This window comes from Moschus berezovskii, chromosome 24 (assembly GCF_049115385.1).
Source record: "Moschus berezovskii isolate FMDL1 chromosome 24, NW_MosBer_1.0, whole genome shotgun sequence".
Taxonomy (NCBI): domain Eukaryota; kingdom Metazoa; phylum Chordata; class Mammalia; order Artiodactyla; family Moschidae; genus Moschus; species Moschus berezovskii.
Genome location: NC_142483.1, coordinates 24,249,685 through 24,263,505, shown reverse-complemented (window position 1 = coordinate 24,263,505; position 13,821 = coordinate 24,249,685). Strand labels below are relative to the sequence as shown.

Sequence of the window (13,821 nt, the reverse complement as noted above, 5' to 3'; positions counted from 1 at the left end):
CCCTTCCTTTTAAGCTTTTCTATTAAGCTGCCTTTCCTTCTTTTCATATAATAGCTGTTTACCAATTTCTTTTGAGTCCACTATGAAGTGGAAGTCATTTAGTCCTTTTAGTCAGGCTTGAATTTTACAAATGGTTTGAGTTTTTATGTGATTTCTTTTCATCTGGCCAGTAAGTTTCAATAGTTTATGAAAGGAACATCACTGACAAATAGAATCTGTGACAACATTGAATATCCTGGTTTTGTTTGGGAAGTAGCAAGGAGGCAGGAAAAGACGGTAATTTCAAAATGCCAACAGAACGTGAGGAAGAGACTGATGACCTTTTTTGTTGTTGTTTCTGGCAGATTTATATTGCAATATAAAATTTGTTCTGCAATCCTTCAGCGCATGTGGTTGATATTATACTTTTCAGTCAAAACTGTTCATGTCTTCAAGAGGCTCTGAAGATTTTTATTTAAGTGAAGGATGCTGCTAAAATGTTGAACTCAACATTCCCCCTAAGTTCTTACAAGACTGTTATTATGAATAGTCTAGTTTTAAGAAATTCCAGATGAATTGTGCAAACCAAGATGAAAGACAAAGCTTATAAGCAGCTGTGCAGAGGAATTATGCAGAAGTATGCAAATTTTAACCCCGGTGATGATGGAAATGTTAACCTTATGTTTCAGTAATAATAATGACTTCACTGATCTAATGGAGAGCGAAGAGGTGCAAAGGGCACTTGGAGTCAAGAATTAATAAGAAGTAAAGAGCGCCTTCCCCCCACAGTATCAGGTTATTTTTCTGAATACCTTATTGTTCAGTGCAGTTCACCATAGAAACAAATATTAGCAATGACATGTTCATGGCACAGGTACTTCTCATTAAATGTAATCCTATTTTATAGAAATTTGATCCTTAAGCTTCCAAAAAACTGGGTACAGTAGTCTTTCCTTATCTGAGGGGGAGGGACAAAATCACCAGTAGTACCAAACCATATATATACTGTATTTTCTTCCCTATGTTCATATCTATGATAAAGTTTAATTTACAAATTAGGCACAGTAAGAGATTAACAACTATAGCTAGTAATGAAATAGAACAATTATAACAATATACTGTAATAAAAGATAAGTGAATGTGGTTTCTTTTTTAAAATACCTTGCTCTCTCTCTATATATACATATATATATAATGCCTTTTTCATCTTAACTAAGCACTTATTCAGAGAAGGCAATGGCAACCCACTCCAGTACTCTTGCCTGGAGAATCCCATGGACGGAGGAGCCTGGTAGGCTGCAGTCCATGGGTTCGCTAAGAGTCAGGCATGACTGAGCGACTTCATTTTCACTTTTCACTTTCATGCATTGGAGAAGGAAATGACAACCCACTCCAGTGTTCTTGCCTGGAGAATCCCGGGGACAGAGGAGCCTAGTGGGCTGCTGTCTTTGGGGTCACACAGAGTCGGACACAACTGAAGTGACTTAGCAGCAGCAGCAGCAAGCACTTATCATGCAAGATGGCCATAACTTTTAGTTTCAGATACAACAGCAAAGTGAAAGTGAAAATGCAAGTTGCTCAGTCGTGTCCAACTCTTTGTGACCCCATGAACTATACAGTCCATGGAAGTCTCCAGCCTAGAATAATGGAGTGGGTAGCCTTTCCCTTCTTCAGGGGATCTTCCCAACCCAGGGATCGAACCCAGGTCTCCCTCATTGCAGGTGGAGTCTTTACCAGCTGAGCCACAAGGAAAGCCCAAGAATATTGGAGTGGGTAGCCTATCCCTTCTCCAGCGGATCTTCCTGACCCAGGAATCAAACTGGGGTCTCCGGCATTGCAGGTGGATTCTTTACCACTGAGCCACCAGGGAAGCCAAGGAAGAGGTGGAGCAGAGCCTATTTAGGTGTATTAGAACTATAGGTGGGTGCCCTCCAACCTTGTCCTGTGGAAGCACCATGCCGCACATCAGGATGCTACATTTATCTCTTATATAACCAAATATATATAACCTTTTATCTCTTAGGTTGACTTTGAAAAGCTTTATTTAAAATCTTTCTTGTTTGATTTAAGTTTTAAAAACCAATGATTATTTTGCAATATCTGTGTAACTAACTCTTCTCTAAAAAGTAAAATAAAACATTTCAGGTAAGGCTGAAGTTTGCTTTGCCTACCCCCAGTAATATTATTTCTTCCTTACCTCTCTATTGGGACTGCACGATGACCAGCCATTTCTGTCTCTTGTACTTTTTCCTCTCTTTTATCTGTTCTTTTCTCTTTGTTTGTACTATTAAGTGAACCCTGTTCATTGCTTGAAAGTTCTTTGCCTAAGTCCTCAGAAATCTACACATTTATTTACTAAAGGAGGTATCCAGTGGTGTGATGGAGCCTACTTATACTAGAAAAAAGAATTCCTAGCAAATTAAAAATCTATAGCAAACATTATAGTTAATCAACATTAGAAGCATTACTTTTAAATTCAGGGAAATATCAATAAATATTGCCCTTGTATATTATTTGCATTTAAGTAGACATTCTTGGCAAATAAATAAGAAAAAATGTATAAAGATTTAGATGGAACACATGAAATTATTTGCATATAATTTTTAACATTGCAAATACAAGAGAATCTGCAACTTATTCAGCAATAGAGAGGTCAGCAAGTTTGCAAGCTAGAAGATTAATACATAAAAGCATATATTCTGTTCCTGCTTTAATAAATTAGAAAATAATAATAACAGTATTCTACCACAGATACATAAAAACTACAGAGTCCTTAAAGCAAAAATATATAGAATCTTAAATATATAAGATGTTTGAGGAGAAAATAATCCAAAAATTATTGAAAGGTAAAAGAAAATCATACATAATTGAGAAATCAACTTCTTAGGTGGTAACTCAGTCTCATCCCTCCTTAAATTGGCCAGCAAATTCAGTGTGTATAAATTCAGGACCTAAAAGGGATTCCTGTTCTTAATAAGTCTATATGATTTATACCCCACATACCCCATGTCTTCTTTTTTAAAACTAATTTTATGTATGTATGTATTTTGATGCTCTAGGTCTCTCTTGCTGCATGCGGGCTTTCTCTACTTGCAATGGGCAGGGGCTCCTCTCTAGCTGGAACGCGTGAGCTTCTCACTGTGGTGACTTCAGTAGTTGTGGAGCACAGGTTTGGTTTCCTGCAGCATATGGGATCTTCCTGGACCAGGGATCGAACCCTGTGTCCCCTGAATTGGCAAGCAGATTCTTAAACACTGGACCACTGGGGAAGTCCAGCACGTCTTCTTAACATGAAAGCATACACTTGTTATGGGTTGCTTTAAAGAAAAAAATAATAATATATCTATATGTATATGTTTATTTAGTTATTTGACTGTGCTGGGTCTTAGTTGTGGCATGCAGGGTCTTCAGTGTGGATCTTTTTAGTTGTGGCATGAGAACTCTTAGCTGCAGCATGTGGGATCTATTAATAGTTCCCTGACCAGGGATCAAACCTGGGTCCCATGCACTGGGAGCCCAGAGTCTCAGCCGCTGAACCACCATGGAAGTCCCTTTTGTTTTTGTTTTAAAGGGTGCAAATAGATTGTTACTAAAAAAGTATATTCTCATAGCCACTGTAATTGTTTCTAAGTAACATGTATCTAGAAAAGATTGTTTCTCAGATACTCAAATTCATTGTAATTCTCAAGCTAAGTGTTGAGAACTTAGACTTTCAAAAGATAAAAAGTAATCATTTAAAGAAATGCAATCATCATTTTCTTTTAAAAAAAATGAAAAACTTTTTTGGATCTGTGAAAGAAATAAGTTCTAAAAATAATTAAAACATTTATAAATCACTATTTATGTGCTGGTTCCAAATAGGAAAAGGAGTACGTCAAGGTTGTATTTTGTCACCTTGCTTATTTAACTAATATGCAGAGTACATCATGAGGAACGCTGGGCTGGAAGAAGCACAAGCTGGAATCAAGATTGCCAGGAGAAATATCAATAACCTTAGATATGCAGATGACACCACACTTGTGGCAGAAAGTGAAGAGGAACTCAAAAGCCTCTTGATGAAAGTGAAAGAGGAGAGTGAAAAGGTTGGCTTGAAGCTCAACATTCAGAAAACTAAGATCATGGCATCTGGTCCGATCACTTCATGGGAAATAGATGGGGAAACAGTGGAAACAGTGTCAGACTTTATTTTGGGGGGCTCTAAAATCACTGTGGATGCTGACTGCAGCCATGAAATTAAAAGACGGTTACTCCTTGGAAGGGAAGTTATGACCAACCTTGATAGTATATTAAAAAGCAGAGACATTACTTTGCCAACCAAGGTCCATCTAGTCAAGGCTATGGTTTTTCCAGTGGTCATGTATGGATGTGAGAGTTGGACTGTGAAGAAAGCTGATCGCCGAAGAATTGATGCTTTTGAACTGTGGTGCTGGAGAAGACTCTTGAGAGTCCCTTGGACTGCAAGGAGATCCAACCAGTCCATCCTAAAGGAGATCAATCCTGGGTGTTCATTGGAAGGACTGATGCTGAAGCTGAAACTGCAATACTTTGGCCACCTCATGCGAAGAGTTGACTCACTGGAAAAGACTCTGATGCTGGGAGGGATTGGGGGCAGGAGGAGAAGAGGATGACAGAGAATGAGATGGCTGGATGGCATCACCGACTCGATGGACATGAGTTTGAGTGAACTCCAGGAGTTGGTGATGGACAGGGAGGCCTGGTGTGCTGTGATTCATGGGGTAGCAAAAAGTCGGACATGACTGAGTGACTGAACTGAACTGATTTATGTGCCAGTCAATATGCTAAAAGCTTTGTGTAGCTTTTCTCATTTTGACCTCAAACTAATATGGCATTATGAGTCTCAATTTATCAGTTAATAAATCGAAATTCAGAAAAATAGGGGAATTAGTAAGGTCATCTAATACATAACCAATGGGTGGAGTTCAGTTCAGTTCAATTCAGTTCAGTCGCTCAGTCATGTCTGACTCTTTGCGACCCCATGAATCACAGCATGCCAGGCCTCCCTGTCCATTACCAACTCCCGGAGTCAAACTCATGTCCATTGAGTCGGTGATGCCATCTAGCCAATGAGACATAAAAATAGACTTGGGCCTGTGGATACAAAGTGACATAGTCTCTTAATTGTGAGCTATTCATTCACGAACCAACAGTTTACTGAGTGCCTAATATGTGGGGGACATATTAGAGGTACTGAGAGGACACTATACTGAAGGACACTACTCCTTCAGCCTCTATACGGAAGGAACCTACAGTCCTTCAATAGTAGTTGCTATTGTAGTCTTTGGAGGAAATTCTGTTTAAGTCTTAAAACCCTATTTGTGTTTTCCTGTATGCACAAAACCAAATATGAGTGTCTCATTCTAAATAGTTACTACCTCTTTCTTTGGGAGGGACAGAAATGAAAATTCTCAAGACACTTCCCATAGACTATATTAGCATTCAAGACAAATGCACTGGTAATTCAGCTCAAGGTACATAATTATCATTCAGAGATTGTTTTATAAAGCAGGTCAACAGATATAGTTTTGAATTAGAATTGAGTGCAAAAATCTTCTGGTTAAAACAGTGTTATATTAGTGCCTTCCAGTTTTAGAGGTGTTGAAAAGGAAATGGCAACCCACTCCAGTGTTCTTGCCTGGAGAATCCTGGGGACGGAGGAGCCTGGTGGGCTGCCATTTATGGGGTTGCCCAGAGTTGGATATGACTGAAGCGACTTAGCAGAAGCAGCAGTTTCAGAGGAGAGTGAAAGTGTAGTTTTTTAGACTTTTGACAGTGGGGATTTCCTTTCAAAAGAATGTGACAATGAGTTTTATTCTAGAATTATCTTTTGATACCAAAAAAGAAACACACATTTGGCTTACTTACATATCTGTAGACACAGAAAATTATGATTCCTTCACCCTAGTTAAGTCAATCCTGGTCATGGTACACATCATGCATTTGGGGAGTGGTTTCTCTCTGCAAGTACTTATCATGAGGTTAACTCTTCCTTCTGGCCAAAGTTATTCTATGAGCTTCCTCTAAACAGAGTTTTATTTTGCCAGGTCAATCACAGGCTACTGCTTGCTTACTGTTCAGGGTAAGAGGGTGCACTTACTTTCCTCACCAGGCTTAAGGCCGCATTGGTATATTACAAACACCATGTTTCCACAGTATTCTATGTTGTATCTCAAGTAGATAAGGAATTTTCAAAAACATAACTACAATGCTATTAATACACATAGCAAAATTATAAATAATTCTCTTATCTCAGTTATATCTTGTTGACCACTGAATATGGCCCTTCCACAAGCCAATCAAGTTCCTTTTCTATTTAAGACAGTTCTATGTATAGAAAGACTTCAATTTTAAGTTGAAGTTTCTATTATAACCAAAGTTATATGCTGAGTGCAATATCAGAAGAAGAGTTTAAATTATTTGAGTAGGATACGATTTTTTTCAGATGAATGTTAATAGTGTACATTAACATGTAAGTAATGACTGTACTGCCTAAGAAACATTACATGAATAACTAATCCTTTATAGCTTTGTATTTCATGGGTTGTAATGCTTTTTCATGCATTCCACTCACTGTTCACAGCTGCTGTATAAGCAGTGATTATCTTATCTCATATGGAAAGTGATTATCATCCGTGATTTATGTGAGGAAACTAAGATACACATTAATTAAGAGACTTTTCCAAAAATCAACAAAAATGAGATGAAAGATTGTAATCAGAACCATCTTCCTCCTAATACTCCCCTTGGTTCCTATGAGTCTCTGCAAGTCACTAGTTCCAGGCCAGTAGGGCTTCCCTGGTGGCTAAGATGGTAAAGAATCCACCTGCAATAAGAGAGACCTGCGTTTGATTCCTGGGTTGGAAAGATTCCCTGGAGGAGGGCATGGCAACCCATTCCAGTATTCTTGCCTGGAGAATCCCCATGGACAGAGGAGCCTGGAGGGCTACAATCCATAGGGTCACAAAGAGTCAGACATGACTGAACGACTAAGCGCAGTACAGGAGCGTCTAACAAAAGATGTAAGTAGGTTAATAAGGTGTATGAAGAACAATTCCAGTGTGTGTGTGAGTACTGTGTTTCATGAATAGCTTCTATTTAAAAAATCTGGCAAATTTTTCCAACAGAAAGTATTATTAGTCCTTTTAAAGAGGTACTTCCCTAGCAGCATTTAGCTTTGATCTAGTGATCCAAGGTAAAGTCAACAAGTTTTCTTAAAAGACCAACATCCCAAGACCTTAAAATCAGACCTTTGCTTTCCAAAGTCTTAGCCAAGAAATCAGTGTGGTAAACTTTCTTCTCTGTTTATCTAATTTGGGAGGATGAAGGCCCATGCTGACCTGGCAGGATTTGAACTCACGGTTCCAGGAAGTCTAAATGAGCCAAAGATAATGCTTGGCCATGGATCATTATCCCTGTCGGAGAATAGGCAGAGCTTGAAGCTTGTTTACTCTGACAAAGTGTTTTAAGATAAGGGATTAAAATCCTCCCTAAAAGCAGAGTCTTGATGTCTGCCTTCATGCAATAGGTAGATCGTTCCAGAATATGTCTATAAAGTATTTGAGATACTCTTCATAGGATGGAATAAGGAACTTATTTACCTGTGACAGAAAAAAAAATGACAAGCAAACTGTTCTTCCCTATGTTAAGAAGAGTAAGGCCCAGGGTGAGAGACGAGTTTCATAATACTCTAAGAAATCATTAAAATGAAGTAATTTTCTCCTCCCTCAGGCTCTGCGGTAAAGTGGTTCGAGTCGGAACCTAAAAGAAGACTAGCAGCTTCTGTTTGCAGCTTAGATAATCATTTCCTGCTTGTCCTTAGGCACATTGCCTCATCAGTTTGGGGAGCCTTGATTAAGAGTATCTCAATTTACCCATCTAAAATAATAGCTGCTTTATCAAGCATATTGTGGGATTTAATTAAAGCCTATGAAGGGTAATGAGATCCTTAGATAAGACCCTGTGTAAACACTAAGTAATGTATGTCTGTACATATTCGCCATGTACAGATATAGGCCTGGTTCTACCAAACAGAATTTTCTGGCAAAGTTGTTTCCTTCATCACATCAACATGCCTCACCCCGGCTTTGTTGTCCCACACTTAGAACATAAATTCCTCCAGGCCAGTATTCTCCAAGGACTGCCAAATGCTTAGGTAAGACACCTTGGTGAGGTGTTAAACGCTATAGCCAATGTCAGATCAAGTCTGGCTGCAATATTTCCCAAATTTCAGGCATTCATCTCCCGGATTCACAATTTTACTATTTCTGCTTACCATAGTTTACTTAATATCTTTAAACTGTGACAGTTTTTGTTTGAAAAGTTTATTTAAAACAAATACTTTATGTGATCTTTGTTTATAGAAAACCAGTGTTTCCTAACGCTAATCTATGTATGGTGGTGGTTTAGTCACTAAGTCATGTCTGACTCTTGTGACCACATGGGCTGTAGACCCCAGGCCCTTCTGTCCATAGAATTCTCCAGGCAAGAATATGGAGTGGGTTGCCATTTCCTTCTCCAAATCTATGTATATATCTATTAAAATTTTAAAGGTTTATTTGTGTTATTTTAAAATTATCTTACATACCACTACTTTATGCATATCACATTTACATGAGGTCAAAAGTAAAGATAATTCAAAATTGCATATATATATATAATACATTTTGATGCTATTCTTTTAGGCAGTTTTATTAACAAGCTACTGGAGTATAACAAACTCGTCCAAAACTCAGAGGCTTAGAACAACACCCATTTATTATTACTGAAGTGTCCATGAGTCAACTGGACAGTTCTGATGGTCTAGGTCAGATGTACCTGATTTGTCTGGCCGACTTACGTGTTCCTGGCCAGCTGGCGGTTGGCTGGGGCTGAATGGGCTAAGATGGCTTCATTCACATCTCTAGTGGTTATTTGAGTTTTGCTTTGGAGTAATGCACTGACTGGAGGGCTTGCCAGATGGCACAGTGGTAAAGAATTAAAAAGTACATGGGTTTGATTCCTGGATCAGGAAGATCCCTTGGAGTAGGAAATGGCAACCCACTCCAGAATTCTTGCCAGGGAAATCCCATGGACAGAGGAACCTGGAGGGCTACAGTCCATGGGGTCACAAAGAGATGGACATGACTGACCACAGAGTATACACACAATGGACTGACTGGACCACATATCTTTTCTCATCCAATAGGCTATACTAGATTTATTCCCAAGTTTCAAGGTTCCAAAAGAAAGCAGAGCCATAAGACCTGTTGAGACGTAGCTGGGATTGAGAACAACTTTCCTTTCAGCACATTTTATTGACCAAAGAAAACTGCAATTCTAGCCCACATTTAAGCAATAAGAAAATAGATTTTGCCTTCTCATAAGAGAGTACTGAGTCAAAGAGGAGTAAAGACCTATAGCCATTGTGTAGTAGCTTTAATTTTGTTCGGTTTTAGCTTAGAAAGTATTAAAATGAGTAGCCTTTCTTGAATTCACATGAAGTGATGGAGGGAAAATGACATGGATTTGGGAAACTTGGCTTGTGGATTCATTGTATATAGTATGTGACCTTGGCCAACTGTTCCCAAAAAAATCGAAGAAAAGAGAACATTTCCCAACTCAGTCTGACTCCAGGATTACTCTGATACCAAAACTTGACAAAGACATCACAAGAAAAGAAAGCTGCAACTTATATCTCCTATGGAAAAGACACAAAATTCTCCATAAAATACCAGAAAACTGAATCCAGCAATACAAAAAAAAAGAAGAATATGCATTATGATAAAGTGGGATTTATCCCCAAAATGTAAGTTTGGTTTAATAGCCAAAAATTTAATGTAATGTACAGACAGCTAGTGACTATATCGGAGAAGGCAATGGCAAGCCACTCCAGTACTCTTGCCTAGAAAATCTCATGGATGGAGGAGCCTCGTAGGCTGCAGTCCATAGGGTGGCTAAGGGTTGGACACGACTGAGCGACTTCACTTTCACTTTTCACTTTCACACATTGGCGAAGGAAATGGCAACCCACTCCAGTGTTCTTGCCTGGAGAATCCCAGGGACGAGGGACCCTGGTGGGCTTCTGTCTATGGGGTCACACAGAGTCGGACACGACTGAAGTGATGCAGCAGCAGCAGCAGCAACTGTCAATATATCAACATAACCCAAGACAAAAAACATGTGATCATCTTAGAAGGTGCAGAAAAAGCATTTGACAAAATTCAAAACCCTTTAGGACCAAACACTCAATAGACTAGGAGCAGAAGGGAATTCCTCAACCTGATTAAGGGCATCTACAAAAATAAAAGAGCACATAGTTAACATTATCCTTAAAGGAGAAAAACTGAAAGCTTTCCACCGAAAATCAGGAACAGGATGAGAATGTCCATTTATGCCACTTAAAATAAAACATACACTTGAGTTAGGAAATTAGGTGAGAAAAAATCATTTAAATTGAACAGGATATAGTAAAACTATGTCTATTTGCAGATGACATGATCTTATATGTAAAAAATTCTAAAGAATTGAAAAACATTAAAGCTAATAAATGAGTTCAACAAGTTTAAAGGACATGGATCAATATACAAAAATCATTCATATTTTTTATACAGTAGCAAGGAACAAAATAAAAATGACATTAAGAAATGAATTCCATTTTCATTAGCTTCAAAAAGAATAAAGCTCTTAGGAATAAATTTATCAAACTAGTACAGAATTTATACTCTGAAAACTATAAAGCATTACTGAAAGAAACTTAAAAAGAGATAAATAATTAAAAAGTTATTCCATATTCACGGGCTGGAAGATCTAATGTTATTAAGATGACAGTATTCCCCAAATTGATCCACAGACTCAGTGCAATCCTATTCAAAATCTGAGTCTTTTTTTTTTTTTTGCAGAAATTGACAAGATGAACCTAATATTTATATTAAAAATCAAGGAATTTATAGTAGACAGAAAAACCTTGAAAATGAGAGCATATTTGAAGAACTCACATCAATTTAAAAATTTACTACAAAGCCTTTAATTAAGACAGTGTGGTACTAACATAAGTATAAATATATACATCAATAGAGAGGATTAAAAATCTGGAAAGAAACCCTCACAGTTACAGTTAATTGGTTTTTCTACAACGGGACATAGAGAATTCAAGGAGGTAAAATGAGTCTTTTCAACAAATGATGCTAAGACAACTTGGTAGCCACATGTGAAAAAGTTAAGTTGGACCCCTTCTCTCACCCCATATACAAAAATTAACTGAAAATGGGCCACAGACTTAAATATAAGAGTTGAAACTGTAAAAGTTTCTGAAGAAAACATAGGAGTAGATCTTTTTGACTTTGTTAGACCATAGATTCTTAGATATGACACCAAAAGTATAAGCAACAATAGAAAAATAGATAACATGGGCATAATCATAATTAAAGCTTTGTACTGAAAGAATACAATCAAGAAAAAGAAAAGATAATAACCCACAAACTGAGAGAAAATCATATATTTGATAAGGGACTTGCATCTGAATTACAGAAACAAAAATTCTTACTATTCAAAAAATAAAATGACAACCCAATTAAATAATGGATACAAGATCTGAATGGACATTTCTCTGAAGAAAATATGCAAGTAGACAATGAGCATATGCAACGATCTTTAAATATTAGGTAAAATGAAAATTATAATGAGATATCATTCAACACCCATTAAAATGGCTATAATAAAAAGACCAGACAACAACACGTTGGCAAGGATATGGAGAAGTGAGGCTCCTTACACACTACTGGTGAGAAATTAAAATTTTGAAGACACTGAAAAATGGTCTGGCAGTTCCTGAAAAGATTAAGCAGAGTTACTATACTATGTGATCTTATAATTCCTCTCCTAGATACATACCCATGGAGAAGGCTATGGCACCCCACTCCAATACTCTTGCCTGGAAAATCCCATGGACGGAGGAGCCTGGTAGCCTGAAGACCATGGGGTTGCTAAGAGTTGGAAACGACAGAGACTTCATTTTCACTTTTCACTTTCATGCATTGGAGAAGGAAATGGCAACCCACTCCAGTATTCTTGCCTGGAGAATCCCAGGGATGGGGGAACCTGATGGGCTGCCGTCTATGGGGTCACACAGAGTCAGACGCTACTGAAACGACTTAGCAGCAGCAGCAGATACATACCCAGGAGAAATGAAAATATATGTCCACACAAAAATTTGTCTATCAGTATTCATAGCAGCTTGTTCCTAATGGCCAAAAAAAGGAAGCAACTCAGATATCCATCAGCTGGTAAACGGATATGTAAAATGTGATATATCCATCCATAATATGAAATATTCCTGAGTCATAAAAAGAAATAATATGTTACAGCATCAATAACCCTTGAAAACATTATGCTAAGTGAAATAAGTGAGTGAAATAACCAAGCACTGTATAATCCCATATATATGAAATGCCTAGAATAGGCAAATATATAGAGACAAAAATTAGACTTGTCATTGCTGAGAGGTGGAGGATTTGGTTGTAGTGTGTGGGGAATAACTCTTCATATTGATTTCTTTGCAAGTGATGAAGATGTGGTAAAATTGTGGCGATGGTTACAGACTTTTGAATATACTGAAAACCATGGAACTGTACATTTTAAATGGGTGAATTGTGTTATATGTGAATTATATCTCAAGAAGTTTATGTACAGAAGAGAATATGCTAGCTCTAAGAGGATGGTTGATGAACAGCTACAACAAGAATAACAAAACATGCCTGGGGTTATATTTAGCCCACATATCACCAATTTGTCCTTTAGGATTTTCATTTTATGTCAGAGAAGTCTCACTCAGAAACAAAGGGATTAATGTTCAATATGTAGAACCAACATGTGACTGGAGTTGATTAGATATCCATCTATCCATCTGCCTAAGCTGATCAACATTGCGAGGAAATGAGGAACAAAAGTTATGCCTAACTGACTCAGGTAGACAAGAAGGAAGAGTTGGTTGCTAATTCCAAACTTAACACAGTCTAAAGACTAAAACTGCCTCCTTAGCAAGGACACCTGATCTTCTGAACTGAGATGGAAAGAAGGTCTTGTGATGAGCAAGAAGTGTGGGCTTCAAATAAGATCGGGTACAAATTCAGGCTCTGTCAACTGTCACTGTAACCGCAGAATTCCTGGGCCTCGGTTGTCTTATCTGTAAGGGAAGACAACATAGCTATCCTGAAAAATTTGGGAGGACTGTTAAAATATGGTTATAAAATACCTAGCCTGTTAAAAGTACTCAGAATTTTTTTTTTCCTTTTATGTGGCAGGAAACCTAGCCAGAGTGTAAGATGATACAAAATACAAGAAAATATTTCTTTAAATTCATTAGCATAGACCCAAATATATCATACTGTTCTGTACTGGTATTCCTTCCTTTAAAAAAATTCACCAGTACACCCCCCCTATATTCTGCAGGAGGCATAGTTTACTATCAACATGATAGTATTTGATTGAGAAAATCATGTTATTAATATTTCATTTAAACAGGAAAGGAAAACTCCCTCCCACTGCTATTACTGCTACCAAACAGCATCAACCCACAGCTTCGGGATTTCAAAATAAGTTGAATGGGAAGGATAATGAAAATTATTTGCCCAGAAAAAGTAAAATTCAGATTCAAACCTAAATGTGGTCCCAAACCCTATGAGTGTAGTCAAGTGCTGCAGAGGAGAGGAACAAGGTATTCCAGGAGAATACAGAAGAGGACCTCGCTTGGTCCAACTGGCTCTTAAAGTAGCTGCATCACTGCTTTTGCTTCCTCCGACCCCTCCCCACCAAATGGTTTGAAACTGGCCTTTGTGAAGTTGGTCTTTC

At 37.8% G+C, this 13,821-nt stretch overlaps 1 long non-coding RNA gene across 2 annotated transcripts in view; it reads right to left on the bottom strand.

Annotated features, from left to right (window-relative positions):
- LOC129547992 (uncharacterized) overlaps positions 1-13,821 on the bottom strand; it is a 438,730-nt gene that overhangs the window by 24,018 nt on the left and 400,891 nt on the right. Inside the window, exon 4 of one of the 2 annotated variants that reach the window (XR_016036245.1) lies at positions 10,771-13,156. The exons of the other annotated variant lie outside the window; for it this stretch is intronic. This is a non-coding gene — a long non-coding RNA (uncharacterized LOC129547992). Of the gene's footprint in view, positions 1-10,770; positions 13,157-13,821 lie in introns of those variants that run through there. 2 annotated transcript variants of the gene reach the window in all.